This window comes from Salvelinus sp. IW2-2015, linkage group LG32, assembly GCF_002910315.2.
Source record: "Salvelinus sp. IW2-2015 linkage group LG32, ASM291031v2, whole genome shotgun sequence".
Lineage (NCBI taxonomy): Eukaryota > Metazoa > Chordata > Actinopteri > Salmoniformes > Salmonidae > Salvelinus > Salvelinus sp. IW2-2015.
Window position 1 is genome coordinate 24,839,026 of NC_036871.1, and position 17,243 is coordinate 24,856,268.

A 17,243-nucleotide genomic window follows, 5' to 3' on the forward strand; every position below is an offset into this window, starting at 1 on the left:
CATCTCCCTCCCTACAACATCTCCCTCCCTACTACATCTCCCTCCCTACAACATCTCAATCCCCAACCATCAATACCAACATCAGATCAATGGCTGTGGCCATGGAAACAACAGTTACCATGTAATATCTGTGATGGAATATATTAACACACACACAGGGTTGGGGAGTATAAGGGATTACATGTAAGGGATTACAAAAACATGGTAACTGTAATCCGTTAAATTACCAGCAAAAATATTGTAATCAGATTACAGATTCTTTTGAAAAACTAGATTATTACTTTGAGGATTACTTTTGTAAATAGCACTTTTCAGTAGTGCTCAAAGCATGCCATTCCATGAGCGCAGCATTTATTTTTCAACTCGAATCAATGAGCCCAATCAGTCCTCCATGACAACAAAATCATGAACAACAGAGTAAGGCTGGCTAATACATTCTTAATTTAGCTAATCTATACTTCCATATTTCCAAGTCATATTCCTGAAGATCAAGGGGTATAACATTTATTGGAATGACTGGAATTCTGATAGACTAGATGATTACTTCGAGGATTACTTTTACATTTCAGAGAGGATGTTTGTGAAAAAAAAGTCTGATCACAAGTCAGAGACCACTATGATGACACAACAAATGTTTTTGATGGATCGCGAGAAAAGAGCAGGAATAGGCTTTTGTAGTCCACAGTCCAAGCTATGTTATCCAATGGTGTGACTGCTGTCGGCATTCGAAGATTATCCAACTTGAATAAACGCTTGGAGGTGAGGATGACAGCAGTGGTGTAGCCTACGGCAATACGGATATCACTTATTATTGAAATCTACATAGCACATTGATGTGAATTACACTGCTGCTCTCTCATTTAGCTATTTGCACCTTACGGATTGTGGTTGTTGCGGATGGCTGTTCACAAATCTAAATATGTATTTGAACCCAATAATGGTTGAATTCAAGAAATTTGAGCTGCCTGTCAATCATTGTTTTTGAAACCAGTGGACAGACAGTGAAAAATGCAAATACAATAGCTGCATAGTGCAGATCCAAACCTATGGAATAAAAGTAGGTATTTTATAGCTCAATCTAATTCATGCCGATAATTTATTTTTATCCAAAGGCCTAATGGACACATGCTCAAACGTGCACACTTTTGATAGACTTAAAGGGGAAATCTGTAGTTGCTACATCCATTTTTGGACTTATAAATTATATGATGCAAAGCTGTCAAGGCAAAGGGTGGCTACTTTGAAGAATCTAAAATCTAAAATATATTTTGATTTGTTTAACACTTTTTTGGTTACTACATGATTTCCTATGTGTTATTTCATAGTTTTGATGTCTTCACTATTATTCTACAATGTAGAAAATAGTAAACATAAAGAAAAACCCTTGAATGAGTAGGTGTGTCCAAACTTTCACTTGTACTGTATACCTGTATATGTACACTACCGTTCAAAAGTTTGGGGTCACTTAGAAATGTCCTTGTTTTTTTGTCCATTAAAATAACATCAACTTGATCAGAAATACAGTGTAGACATTGCTAATGTTGTAAATGACTATTGTAGCTGGAAACGGCAGATTTTTGAATAGAATATCTACATAGGCGTACAGAGGCCAATTATCAGCAACCATCACTCCTGTGTTCCAATGGCACGTTGTGTTAGCTAATCCAAGTTTATAATTTTAAAAGGCTAATTGAACATTATAAAACCCTTTTGCAATCATGTTAACATAGCTGAAAACTTGTGCTGATTAAATAAAAAATAAAACTGGCCTTTTTTAGACTAGTTGAGTATCTGGAGCATAAGCATTTGTGGGTTCGATTATAGGCTCAAAATGGCCAAAAACAAATAACTTTCTTCTGAAACTCGTCAGTCTATTCTTGTTCTGAGAAATGAAGGCTAATTCCTTGCAAGAAATTGCCAAGAAACTGAAGATCTCGTACAACGCTGTGAACTACTCGCTTCACAGAACAGCGCAAACTGGCTCTAACCAGAATAGAAAGAAGAGTGGGAGGCCCCGGTGCACAACTGAGCAAGAAGTACATTAGAGTGTCTAGTTTGAGAAACAGACGCCTCACAAGTCCTCAACTGGCAGCTTCATTAAATAGTACCCGCAACACACCAGTCTCAGCAGTGAAGAGGCGACTCCGGGATGCTGGCCTTCTAGGCAGAGTTGCAAAGAAAAAGTAATATCTCAGACTGGCCCATAAAAAGAAAAGATTAAGATGGGCAAAAGAACACAGACACTGGACAGAGGAACTTTGCCTGGAAGGCCAGCATCCCGGAGTCGCCTCTTTACTGTTGACGTTGAGACTGGTGTTTTGCGGGTACTATTTAATGAAGCTGCTGTTATTTTAATGGACAAMARAATGTGGTTTTCTTTCAAAAAGAAGGACATTTCTAAGTGACCCCAAACAATTGAACGGTAGTATGTGTGTGTATATAGATATATATATACACATGGAGGAATCCATTGAATTGTTGAAGAATATAACTTATACATGCCGCGTGAGCTTAGTTCAACTGTCACACTCTATGAGAACAGTCCTCGTGGACTGCACCAGATTTGCCAGTTCTTGCTGTGAGATGTTACCCCACTCTTCCACCAAGGCACTTGCAAGTTCCCAGACATTTCTAGGGGGAATGGCCCTAGCCCTCACCCTTCGATCCATTAATCTTGTTTTACTCCAACGTTTGTAAACATTGTACATATAAACAAACACTGTACAGCCTCATAACATGGTTAAAACAAAAAATATTAAATCATGGATGGTCAGTCCTTGCATCCATAGCTCTGTCTATTAATCTGAGAGTGGTTACATTTCTCCAGGCCCATCCCTCAACTTTTTACCAAAACAGAGGCGGGGCGTCGGTTTTGTTAATGTTTCATCTGTGGATTTGCCCTTTAAACAGCTGGATATAATCAAGATATCAAAGTGTCACCAACAAAAAGGTCAACAATAGGACTATAGCAAATCCAGCATATGGTACTCATTTTTCACATGTAAATACCACTTTTCAGTAGTGCTCAAAGCATGCCATTCCATGAGCGCAGCATTTATTTTTCAACTCAAATCAATGAGCCCAATCAGTCCTCCATGACAACAAAATCATAAACAACAGAGTAGGGCTGGCTAATAAATTCTTAACTTGGCTAATCTATACTTCCATATTTCCAAGTCCTATTCCTGAAGATCAAGGGGTATAACATTTATTGGAATGACTGTAATTCTGATAGACTTTGGTTTTTAATGTAAAGATATAAACTCAGCAGAAAAAGAAACGTCCTCACTGTCAACTGTGTTTATTTTCAGCAAACTTAACATGTGCAAATATTTGTACGAACATAACAAGAATCAACAACTGAGACAAACTGAACAAGTTCCACAGACATGTGACTAACAGAAATGGAATAATGTATCCCTGAACAAAGGGGGGGTCAAAATCAAAAGTAACAGTCGGTATCTGGTGTGGCCACCAGCTGCATTAAGTACTGCAGTGCATCTCCTCCTCATGGACTGCACCAGATTTGCCAGTTCTTGCTGTGAGATGTTACCCCACTCTTCCACCAAGGCACCTGCAAGTTCCCATACATTTCTGGGGGGAATGGCCCTAGCCCTCACCCTCCGATCCAACAGGTCCCAGAAGTGCTCAATTGGATTGAGATCTGGGCTCTTCCCTGGCCATGGCAGAACACTGACATTCCTGTCTTGCCGGAAATCACACACAGAATGAGCAGTATGGCTGGTGGCATTGTCATGCTGGAGGGTCATGTCAGGATGAGCCTGCAGGAAGGGTACCACATGAGGGAGGAGGATGTCTTCCCTGAAACGCACAGTGTTGAGATTGCCTGCAATGACAAGCTCAGTCCGATGATGCTGTGACACACCGCCCCAGACCATGACGGACCCTCCACCTCCAAATCGATCCCCCTTCAGAGTACAGGCCTCGGTGTAACGCTCATTCCTTTGACAATAAATGTGAATCCGACTATCACCCCTGGTGAGACAAAACCACGACTCGTCAGTGAAGAGCACTTTTTGCCAGTCCTGTCTGGTTCAGCGACGGTAGGTTTGTGTCCATAGGCGACGTTGTTGCCGGTGATGTCTGGTGATGACCTACCTTACAACAGGTCTACAAGCCCTCAGTCCAGCCTCTCTCAGCCTATTGCGGACAGTCTGAGCCTTGATGGAGGGATTGTGCATTCCTGGTGTAACTCGGGCAGTTGKTGTTGCCATCCTGTACCTGTCCCGCAGCTGTGATGTTCGGATGTACCGATCCTGTGCAGGTGTTGTTGCACGTGGTCTGCAACCGCGAACACGATTAGCTGTCCATTCTGTCTCCCTGTCGAGCTTTCTTATCGTCTCACAGTACGGACATTGCAATTTATTGCCCTGGCCACATCTGCAGCCCTCATGCCTCCTTGCAGAATGCCTAAGGCATGTTCACACAGTTGAACAGGGACCCTGGGCATCTTTCTTTTAGTGTTTTTCAGAGTCAGTAGAAAGGCCTCTTTAGTGTCCTAAGTTTTCATAACTGTGACCTTAATTGCCTACCGTCTGTAAGCTGTTAGTGTCTTAACAACCACTCCACTGGTGCATGTTCATTAATTGTTTATAGTTCATTGAACATGGGAAACAGTGTTTAAACCTTTACAATGAAGATCTGTGAAGTTATTTGGATTTTTACGAATTATCTTTGAAAGACAGGGTCCTGAAAAAGGGATGTTTCTTTTTTTGCTGAGTTTAATTTAATCGTATTATTATATGTTGTAGAAAGCGATGGGTTAGAAGAAGCCTACATAACCAACCCATAAAGTAACATTTAACATCAATATATGGCCAGCTAGTTAAACTTTAACATTGATTTATCCTGCAATAGATGTCGATCAATTGGTAACATACATGTMTGTCTTCTTCTAATGCCTCCTAAGGGGAAAGTAATCTAAAAGTAACGGAATGTAATCAGATTACGTTACTGAGTTTGGGTAATCCAAAACTTTCGTTTACAATTTTGGACAGGTAACTAGTAACTGTAATGGATTACATTTAGAAAGTAACCTACGCAACCCTGCACACACACACAAACACTCACACACACACCAGTGGGGTGTGGTGCAGTGAGGGAGAGTGGTTGTAGTGGGGGCAGCTGCGCCAGCTAGGTTCTTTAAAGGAGGGAATGTGTGTGTGTGTGTGTGTGTGTGTGTGTGTGTGTGTGTGTGTGTGTGTGTGTGTGTGGACCAGGGGGTGTGTAACTGGTGTCCCTGGTGGGCCGAATCCAGGTCATCTTTTGAAGTGACTGCTAATCCCTTTAATGCAAACCACATGCCCCACTTGCTGCGCTCTGTTAAAAACATGGCCTTGGACTCGCTACACTTCCACGGACTAGGCACACCTGTCAAACACTCATCAGTACGCTGATTACACACACAAAGAAGAACAGTGACATACAGTTTAAACACACCCTCACACGTACGCAAACTCCTACTCTGGGTAGGTTTGAATTCTCTTTGAATAAACAACATGGAAAGACCCTGAACCACAAAAGGTTGTGACTCCTTCAGCGAGCCTGAGTCATAAAGGTGAGTTTACCAATGCACTGACTGCAGTCACCTTCAGTCTTATCAACATAGCAGAATCCCTAAGGCAGGCTAGGCCACGTCCATTACTCCCCTCCCCTCCATCCCCTCCCTCTTTACCCTTTCAAGTGCCTCCATATAAAGCATTTAAACACCTCGACAGCTTTCCTTTCAGCCGGGGCGATTACTTTCCGACAGGTGGGGTAATAAGCTGTTTGACGGGGGCAGGAGGGAGTTTGACCCCTAGAAGGGTTAGCCTCGGCTTGCCTGGGGCCCCATCTGGGCCCCCGCACTTCATTTTAAAGAGCCGGCCCCGGCTTCTCTTCTCTCCTCTGCTTCCCTCGCCTCGCTCTCTCTTTCCTCTCTTCTCTCGATGAAATAAAGCTCCTTTAAGTGAGTCTGGGAGGAGACTCCCCACGGGACGGCCCCCCCCCACCTCGCATCCCCCCGGTGAAGACATCCGTGGCATTGCCGGGGAGGGACAGGAGCACGGCAACCTTATTAATGAATGCGGCCCATTACCCGTCAGCCTGGCTCCTCGGTGACTCCCAGAAGCCCCTGCAGTACGTGACTTCAAATGGCAGGATATTGACACGGAGCGAGCAAAGCGGCCGGGAGAGAGTGTGTGTGCTTTTTTCTATGTGTCTGTGTGTGTTAGAGGGAGAGAGAGGGAGAGAGAGAGAGGGGGAGAGAGAGTGTGCCTGCGTGTGTGTGTATGTGTGTATGTGTATGTGTGTGTGTCTGGACCCCAAAGGAATGTAGCTCCTTGGATATAATGTAGGGCTCGTAACAGCTATTAGAGGGGAAAATACCCCCCCTGGGGAGTACCCCCCCTCCATCTCCACCACCCTACCCCTTGCACATCCCAGCTTTGTCTGACACACACTGCATTCTACCTTTTCCTTAAACATGCCAGGAGTTTTTCTCACTGAGGGCTTTTTCAAGGACGGTGCTAAACGACTTCAGTTGCAGTGGCAGCCATGCAGGCTGGAGGGAAATAGAAAGAAAAGAAAGAAAGAGAGAAAAAAAGGTAAAAAGAAAATGATACCTTTACCTCTGTGGATATTGAACTCCACAGAGTGGAAGATAGATACTGTTCTGTATATCAGTGGAGAACGGGGGGAGGGAGAGAGTGATAAAGAGGGAGAGAAAATAAGAACTCCATCATTCAATTTCGACTCCATCATTTTATGAAATTCTTGAAGGCCAATGTGTGCAACCATTCACACAGTGAAATACAGCAAATACACTGCCTCAGCTCCTAGCCTCAGCCCACCAATGTCACCTAAATCAATCATGTCAATTCATAACAGATTGACTGACCCCAACCACTAAACCCATTACCACCAATCTCCCTGCTACCCCATCTTCTTTCTTCCTAACCCCCAATCTCACCCTCACTTACCCCGCATCTCCCCCTATCTTATCCTCAATCTCCCCCTCTCTTACCCACACTCTCCCTTATTCCCCATGGTTCTTCTTCCCGACCACCCGCTGGGCTACATATACCACGCTGCTATACTGCAGGTCCCAGTTACCAGCAAAACCCTGTCAATTCTCCACTAAATAAAGTTTTGCTCTGCTTTCTCTCCCGAATAAAGCCTTGCCTGAGAAGGCTCTTCTACCTCCTCTGTCTCCTCCATCGACTGGCTCTCTGCCACCATTAACCCTCCATCCGCCTTCTTTCATCAGATTACATCATATTGCTGGAACGCCCTCGGGGGGTGAGAGGGAACGGAGGGAGGGAGAACGCCCGGCAGGGGTCCTGTGTACCTATGAAAAACCATGCAAATGTCTTAAAGAATTTAACAGAGAAGGAGGAGAGGAAGAGAGATAGAGAGAGGGAGGAGAGAGACAGGGAAAGTGCATGCAGGCTGGGGAGTTGATTTATTAACTAATCATTCTTTATGTAGTTTCCAATTCCTCTGGTCTCCATCAATAGCACCGGTGGTCTGGGCTCCAGTGCAGCAAGGCAACAGAGGTGTACCTGTTACATCAGCCCTGCAGAGGAAAAAGCCAAACAGATCAGCTGCCATTTTAAACCTCTCGTTTACTCCTAGGTCGCGTTCCCCTGCTCAGACGTTGCATACATCAACCAATGGTTGTGTGCCACATTATCGACTGTGTCATCGACTGACAGATTGCTATAACATATGATGTGGTTAGCTGATACTTAAAATACCTATCTAGGAGTTGTAAAATCTGGCATGCATCAGTCCCTAATCTACAAACTAGGCAAAACTATAGCAGGACTAAAAACTCAACTCATTCTTTCTGGTTGTAGCCTGTCTTTTACAACCCAGAGCTGTGACTTTATAGAGTGTTCAGAAAGCTGATGGAATGAACAATAATTAGTCTCTAAGCTTGGGTCTCGGCGGACCCCTCAAACTGGGGGAAAGTCGAGGAGACATTATATTATACAAGCGTGATGCCAGGCAACAGAGAGCACAGACCAGGCCAGGTGAAAAACATCAGATTCTCATTAGGCCTCAAAGAGACATAATTGAAATGGTAAACATTTGTTGACACGTTTTATGCGCACCAATTCACAACAATGATTGAATCATTTGCTAAAGAACAATTTAGGTACTTGTCAGGTAATTTTGATTTGTGACATTTCAACTGACATTGAAAGACAGAAAAACGCCAAAACAATCTATTTTATTTTGAATCCTAACTTGAGATGCATCTATGCAATGGAAACTTTCTTCTAACTCATAGATTCACATCAACAAGAACTTATAGCGATTCCAGCACTAACTCCCCTTACTTCTGCTACCTGTATCCATCCAAGACATGCACAATTGTTTTTATTGTCATACAGCTCACAGCCCTAGCAGCGGCTATCCCCCCATGTCTAAGCAGTAGTAGCTTCCCCCCCACGTCTAAGCAGTAGTGGCTATCCCCCCATGTCTAAACAGTAGTGGCTATCCCTCCCATGTCTAAACAGTAGTGACTATCCCCCCATGTCTAAACAGTAGTGGCTATGCCCCCCATGTCTAAACAGTAGTGGCTATCCCCCATCGTCTAAACCCCAGTAGGGACTATCCCCCCCCATGTCTAACAGTAGTGGTCTACCTCCCATTGTCCTACAATCAGTAGTGGCTATCCCCCCACTACGATAGGCTCATGCCCCCACTGAACAAACAGTAGTGGCTATCCCTCCCATGTCTACAACAGTAGTGGCTATGCGCCCCATGTCTCAAACCAGTAGTGGTATCCTCCCATCGTCCAAACAGTAGTGGCTATCCCCCCCATGTTCTAAAACAGTAGTGGCTATCCCCCCATGTCTAAACAGTAGTGGCTATGCCCCCATGACCCAAACAGTAGTGCGCTATCCCCCATGTCTAAACAGTAGTGGCTATGCCCCCCTGCACAAACAGTAGTGGCTATCCCCCATGTCTAAAAGTAGTGGCTATCCCCCCATGTCTAACCAGTAGTGGCTATCCCCCCATGTCTAAACAGTAGTGGCTATTCCCCCATGTTAACAGTAAGTGGCTATGCCCCCCATGCCAAACAGTAGGTGGCTATCCCCCCGCATGTCTAAACAGTAGTGGCTATCCCCCATGTCTAAACCAGTAGTGGCTATCCCCCATGACCAAACAGTAGTGCTATCCCCCATGTCTAAACAGTAGTGGTTATCCCCTCCATGTCTAAACAGTAAGTGGCTATCCCCCCCATGTCTAAACAGTAGTGGTATGCCCACCTGACCAAACATAGCTGACTATCCCCCCTTCTCCGGTGGTCTATCCCACAAACAGTAGTGGTATCCCCTCCCATGTCTAAACCAGTAGTGGCTATCCCCCCCATGTCTAAACAGTAGTGGCTATCCCCCCTGTCAAACAGTAGTGGCTATCCCCCCATGTCTAAAAGTAGTGGCTATGCCGTCCCATGTCTAAACAGTAGTGGTTATCCCCCATGTCTAAACAAGTGGGGCTATCCCCCATGTCTAACAGTAGTGGCTAATCCCCCCATGTCTATAACAGTAGTGGCTTCCCCCATGTCTAACACGTAGTGGCTATCCCCCCATGTCCTAACAGTAGCTGCTATCCCCACCATGTCTAAAGCAGTAGTGGTTATCCCCCATGTCTAAACAGTGGTGGCTATCCCCCCATGTCTAAACAGTAGTGGTTATCCCCATGTCTTAACAGTAGTGGTTTCCCCCCATTGTCTTAAACAGTAGTTGGCTTATCCCCCATGGTCTAAACAGTAGTGGGTTTATCCCCCATGTCTAAAGCAGTGGTGGCTATCCCCCTCGTCTAAACAGTAGTGGCTATCCCCCCATGTCGTTAACAGGTGAGTGGATATCCCCCATGTCTAAACAGTAGTGGCTATCCCCCCTATGTCTAAACAGTAGTGGCTAATCCCCCATGTCTTAAACAGTAGTGGCTATCCCCCCATGTCGTAAACAGTAGTGGCTATCCCTGTCTAAACAGTAGTGGCCTATCCCCCCATGTCTTAACAGTTAACTAGTGGCTATCCCCCATGTCCTTAACAGTAAGTGGTTATCCCCCCATGTCTAAACAGTAGTGGCTTATCCCCCCATGTAAACAGTAGTGCGTATCCCCCCATGTCAACAGTAGTACTATCCCATGTTAACAGTAGTTGGCTATCCGCCCCATGTCAAACAGTGAGTGGCTATCCCCCCATGTCTTAAACAGTAGTGGTTTATCCCCCCATGTCTTAAACAGTAGTGGCTATCCCCCATGTCTAAACAGGTGTGGCTATCCCCCCTGTCCTTAACAGTAGTGGCTATCCCCCATGCAAACAGTGTGCTTCGCCTCAATGTCCAACAGTAGTGGCTATCCCCCCATGTCTAAACAGTAGTGGCTATCCCCCCATGTCTAAAGTAGGTGGCTATCCCCCCATGCTAACAGTAAGTGGTTATCCCCCATGTCTAAACAGTAGTGGCTATCCCCGATGTCTTAAACAGTAGTGGCTATCCCCCCATGTCTAAACAGTAGTGGCTATCCCCCCATGTCTAACAGTAGTGGCTATGCCCCCCCATGTCTAAACAGCTAAGTGGCTTTGCCACATGGTCAAAAGTAAGTGGCCTTATCCCCCCATCGTCTAAACAGTAGTGGCTATCCCCGCCATGTTCTAAACAGTATGGTATCCCCATGTCAAACGTAGTGGTATCCCCCCATGTCCTAAACAGTAGTGGTATCCCCCCATGTCTAAACAGTAGTGGCTATGCCCCCACTGTCTAAACAGTAGTGGCTATCCCCCCCATGCTACAGCAGTTAGTGGTTATCCCCAATGTCTAATGAACAGTAGTGGCTTATCCCCCCCATGTTCTAAAACAGTGTGGCTAATCCCCCATGACTAAACAGTAGTGGCTTATGCCCCCATGTTCTAACAGTCAGTCGGTACCCTATGTCTAAACAGTAGTGGGCTATCCCTCCACTGTCTAAACAGTATGGCATTCCCCCCATGGTCTAAACAGTAGTGGCTCATCCCCCCATGTCTAAACAGTAGTGGTTACCCCCCCATGTCAAACAGTAAGTGGGCTATCCCCCCCATGCTCTAAACAGTGTGGCTATCCCCCCATGTCTAAACAGTGTGGCTATCCCCCATTCAAACAGTAGTGGCGTATGCCCCCATGTCTAACAGTAGTGGTTATCCCACACCATGTCTAAACATAGTGGCTATGCCCCCATGTCTAAACAGTAGTGGCTATGCCCCCCAGGTCTAAACAGTAGTGGCTATGCCCCCCAGGTCTAAACAGTAGTGGCCCCATGTCTACTGAGTGTGTGCTGAAACTACCTCTCTGCTCGTAGTGGACATAAGTCTGCTAACATACAGTAGCTGGATCTGGAGCACAGGGAGCAAGCGGAGCGCCAAACCACAGAGATCCAGCCACAGCACACTGCTAGTCATCAGTCAGAAGTTTAATTAAGGCATAAGAGCAGACCACGCTGCTGCTCAGATACGCTGAGCTAAGAACTCACAGGCCTCAGAACAGATCACAGGTTAAACAGGAACATTGGGCTGCTTTAAGAGACACATATGGGTCATGCTGTATCCGAACTACTAACACAAAGCACTGGACAAATGCTATTTCATTCCACACCGCTCTAAATAGCCATTGTTTCTATGGTGTTTTCACCAGCTACTGTAAAAAGACTGATCATACCTAACCTGTATACGTGAAGTTCACCCCTATGACCAGACAGAGAAGGCCCATGCAGTCCCAGTGCTACATTCCCTGGGTTCTGTCTGAGCAGTGATTGCGGGTTTATTTGAACACAGGCCAGTATTGACTCAGTCCCCCTTTGCTTGCAGTGATCTCCATTCCACACTGTTGGCACGACCACTAGGGGTGCAATCTCTTCCTGTTTGGCCTCAGGCCAGGCTTATGAAGAATACAATCAAATGAATAAATACAACTAATAAAACTAGCAGCTGGCACTCTCCACAGTCAACACTTATTGACTGTATTAGTATATACTGTATTCTATTCTACTGTATTTTAGTCAATGCCACTATGACATTGCTCAATCTAATATTTATATATTTCTTAATTCCATTCTTTTACTTTTAGATTTGTGTGCATTATTGTGAATTGTTTTTAGAAGCCACTGCACTGTTGGAGCTCGGAACACAAGCATTTTGCTAAACCCGCAATAACATCTGATAAATATGTGTATGTGACCAATACAATTTGATTTGATTTATTTGGGCGTAGGGAGGGCTGACCTTGTTCGCTGTTTGGCCACCACCGCCATGGTCTCCTTGGAAACCAACCGTCTTGTTTGAAGTGTGGTGTCTGGGGAAACGTGGACATTCAGTACAGCTCTGGGGCTAGGGTGGAGTGGGGAGACTTTGGTGTGTGTCTTATTGTGTCTAGCCTCTGGCATGTAGTTGTGTGTATAATAGCCATGTAATAAATGAGTAATAGCTGGAATAGTCTGGCTGGATAGACAAAATAGCCATCTCTTTATCACACCATGATCCATTTCACCTGTCTTTTGCTTCTCGCCACCCCCCACCAGGTGTCTCACATTTTTCTCCATTATCCCCTGTGTATTTATACCTGCGTTTTCTGTTTGTCTGTTAGGCAGTTCGTTTTGTCTCGTCAAGTCATCCCAATGTCTTTTACGTGTGTTACCTTCTCTCTAGTTCTGTTTTCTAGTCTTCAAGGTTCTGACCTTTATGCCTCCCCTGACCCTGAGCCTGAGCCTGCCTGCCATTCTGTCCCTTGATGACTCTGCCTTGGATTACAAACCTCTGCTTGCCCTCAATCCAGCAGACTCAGACCAGCTCTCCCTGCAAGGAGCCACCATTGGAAGACACAAGGAGCTACTTCAGAACCTTATGGAGGGACTCCATACCTTGGAAGAACGCCGTGACCATACAGTTGAAGTCGGAAGTTTACATACACTTAGGTTGGAGTCATTAAAACTCGTTTTTCAACCACTCCACAAATGTATTGTTAACAAACTATAGTTTTAGCAAGCCGGTTAGGACATCTACTTTGTGCATGACACAAGTCATTTTTCCAATAATTGTATACAGACAGATTATTTCACTTATAATTCACTGTATCACAATTCCAGTGGGTCAGAAGTTTACATACAGTAAGTTGACTGTGCCTATAAAGAGCTTGCAAAATTCCAGAAAATTATGTCATGGCTTTAGAAGCTTCTGATAGGCTAATTGACATCCTTGGAGTCAATTTGAGGTGTACCTTTGGATGTATTTCAAGGCCTACCTTCAAACTCAGTACCTATTTGCTTGACATCATGGGAAAATCAAAAGAAATCAGCCAAGACCTCAGAAAAACAATTGTAGACTTCCACAAGTCTGGTTCATCCTTGGGAGCAATATCCAAATGCCTGAAGGTACCACGTTCATCTGTACAAACAATAGTACGCAAGTATAAACATCATGGGACCACGCAGCCGTCATACGCTCAGGAAGRAGATGCGTTCTGTCTCCTAGAGATGAACGTACTTTGGTGCGAAAAGTGCAAATCAATCCCAGAACAACAGCAAAGGACCTTGTGAAGATGCTGGAGGAAACAGGTACAAAAGTATCTACATCTACAGTAAAATGAGTCCTATATCGACATAACCTGAAATGCCGCTCAGCAAGGAAGAAGCCACTGTTCCAAAACACCAATAAAAAAAGCCAGACTACGGTTTGCAACTGCACATGGGGACAAAGATCGTACTTTTTGGAGAAATATCCTCTGGTCTGATGAAACAAAAAAATAACTGTTTGGCCATAATGACTATCACGAGGAAGGAAAATTACGTGGATATATTGAAGCAACATCTCAAGACATCAGTCAGGAAGTTAAAGCTTGGTCGCAAATGGGTCTTCCAAATGGACAATGACCCCAAGCATACTTCCAAAGTTGTGGCAAAATGGCTTAAGGACAACAAAGTCAAGGTATTGAAGTGGCCATCACAAAGCCCTGACCTCAATCCCATAGAACATTTTTGGAGAGAACTGAAAAAGCGTATGCGAGCAAGGAGGCCTACAAACCTGACTCAGTTACACCAGCTCTGTCAGGAGGAATGGGCCAAAATTCACCCAACTTATTCTGGGAAGCTTGTGGAAGGCTACTTGAAACGTTTGACCCAAGTTAAACAATTTAAAGGCAATGCTACCAAATACTAATTGAGTGTATGTGAATTTCTGACCCACCGGGAATGTGATGAAAGAAAGATTTCACATTCTTAAAATAAAGTGGTGATCCTAACTGACCTAAAACAGGGAATATTTACTAGGATTAAATGTCAGGAATTGTGAAAAACTGAGTTTAAATGTATTTAGCTGAAGTGTATGTAAACTTCCGACGTCAACTGTATATTCTAGAAACATTGTCCACGCTGTACAACACATTGTAGGTCTATAAAGGAAAATGTAATTTTCTTTGAAAACACGTGTCTTCATTATTAAAAATAAGGAACTCCAGGCTTCATGCAAAAGACGCTTTACATACAAGATGAAATTATTTTTTAAAAGGATGGGCACAACTAAGTTTGTTAATTTGTGTTTTTAAAAGTTTCTAGAAGCGAAGAAGCAGGGTGTTCCATGTTGTCATATCCTGTGTTTAATCGATTGTTTGCGTACTGTGTAATCTGCATTGCCATTGGCTAGTTATGACTGGTTAAGGTGTATGTAAACTTCCGACTTCAACTGTATGTTCAACTCATTTCTGGAGCAAGCCACAACGGAAACCTCCTGGATCCTGGAACCTGCCGTGAGTTTCTCTTCCAGTGCTCGCTCATCTTTGATCCACAGCCATCTTAATTTCTTCCAGATTGTTCAAAAATAGAGTATCTTAGAACACTGATGTCTGGAAGGGTGCTCGCTTGGGTGTTTGATTCCCATGTGTCCGGGAGAGAGGCGGCTCAGAAGCTACTTCATCAAGACTCCCGCAGTGTGGCAGACTACACGGCTGACTTTCGTACGCTGGCCGCCGAGAGTGCCTGGAACCCGGAGTCCCTGTTCAACACCTTCCTTCATGGATTATTGGAGGAAATCAAAGAGGAACTCACAGCCCGGGAGTTACCCAGGGACCACAACTCCCTCATAGCCTTGACTATAAGGATCGATGGGCGCCTCCGGGAACGTAGGAGGGAGAGAAGGTCTGTTCTCAGCCACACTCGCTCGTCCACGGTTTCACCCTCGCCTCCGAAGAACCCCGGAAGTCCCCGACGCCTGCATTCCCAAGAGAGCCCGGGCCCCTCGGGGATCATCTGGGACTAGCGGCTCATCTCCTCCTGAGCCTATGCAACAGGGCAGGGCTAGATTGTCTCATAGTGAACATTTACGCAGGCTGAGCGCCAACAGTTGCCTGTATTGTGGTACAACAGGACATTACATATCCACCTGTCTAGTAAAAGATCAGGCTCATCAGTAGGTACGGGCACGCTGGTGGGCCATACAGGGAGTCTCCAAACTCCCATTACTCACACTCCACTCCACGCTATCCTGCCCTGGGCTGACTGGTCAAAATCTCTCCGGGTGCTCATTGACTCTGGGGCTGACGAGAGCTTCATGAACGCTACCCTGGTATCTGAGCTGGGTATCTCTACTCAACTCCTCTCTATTCCCATGGACGCCAGAGCTTTGGAATGATGCTCCGTTGACAGGGTCACTCACAGTACGGTTCCCGTTAACCTGCGAGTGTCGGGAAATCACAGTGATTCCATACAGTTTCTACTAATTCAATCTCCTCATACACCTGTGGCTTTGGGATTTTCATGGCTCCAGAGGCAAAACTGGAATAATGGGATCGGGGATCGACTGGGCTACTCGTTCTATCCTGGATTGGAGCCCGTTCTGCCATGCACATTGCCTTAAGGCAGCGTAGCTTGCCCTTGGAAGTCGTTCTGCGGGATTGTGAAAAGCCTTGGATCTCTCCGCGGTCCGCGCAGAGTACCAGGACCTCCGGGAGGTTTTCAACAAGGCTCGCGCCACATCCCTTCCTCCGCATCGACACTACGATTGCGCAATTGACCTCCTGCCGGACACCACACCATCTCAGGGGGGGGGGGGCGGCTTTATTCCCTGTCTGGCCCGGAGACCAAGACCATGGTGGTATACATTGAGGACTCTCTAACTGCTGGGATCATGCATCCTTCATCTTCCCCTGCCAGTGCAGGGTTTTATGAAAAAGAAGGACAAAACCCTGCACCTGTGTAGCGACTACTGGGGCCTCAATGACATCACTGTAAAAAATTGTTACCCGCTTCCACTCCTCTCCTCGGCTTTTGAGCGCCCCCTAGGGGGCGACCATTTTTTGGAGGTTGGACTTTCGGAACGCCTACCACCTGGTTCGGATACGGGAAGGAGACGAGTGGAAGACAGCCTTCAACATCGCTAGAGGAGACTATGAGTACCTAGTTATGCTGTTTGGTCTGACCAACGCTCCTGCAGTGTGCCAGGCTCTGGTCAACAATGTGCTCCGTGACATGTTGAACCGGTTTGTGTTTGTCTATCTGGACGACATCCTTGTCTTTTCCCGGTCAGCTCAAGAGCATGTTCTCCATGTCCGACAAGTCCTCCAGCGCCTCCTGGAGAACCAGTTGTTTGTTAAAACAGTTAAATGTAAATTCCATTGTTCCACTATCTCGTTCTGGGATAGGTCATCGATGCAGGGAACATTCAGATGGATCCTGACAAGGTGAGAGCGGTGGTGGATTGGCCCCAACCCACATCCAGAGTGCAGCTGCAACGTTTCCTGGGATTTGCTCATTTCTACTGCCGCTTTATTCGACTCTACAACACCCTGGCCTCCCCCTTTTCACTCACCTCTCCCAAGGTTCCGTTCATGTGGTCCCCTGCTGCTGACCGGGCGTTTCTGGATCTGAAGCACCGTTTCAGCACTTCCACCATCCTGATCCATCTGGACCCATCCCGTCAGTTCGTGGTGGAGGTTGACGCCTCGGACATTGGAGTGGGGGCCGTCCTGTCCCAGCGTTCTGCCAGGACCAAAAGCTGCATCTGCGCTTTCTTCTCCCATCATCTCGATTCTGCTGAGAGGAACTATGATGTGGGAAATCGGGAACTTCTGGCGGTCAAGATTGTGCTGGAGGAGTGAAGGCACTGGCTTGAAGGGGCGGAACATCCATTCTTAGAGTGGACCGACCATAAGAATTTGGAATATCTCCTCACTGCCAAGCGCCTCAACTCAAGGCATGCTCATTTG

General features: G+C 45.6%; 1 protein-coding gene across 7 annotated transcripts in view; it reads right to left on the reverse strand.

The window, feature by feature from the left end:
• Positions 1 to 17,243, reverse strand: part of LOC111956729 (zinc finger protein 521-like) — a 183,340-nt gene that overhangs the window by 2,510 nt on the left and 163,587 nt on the right. The gene's annotated exons all lie outside the window — the stretch shown is intronic.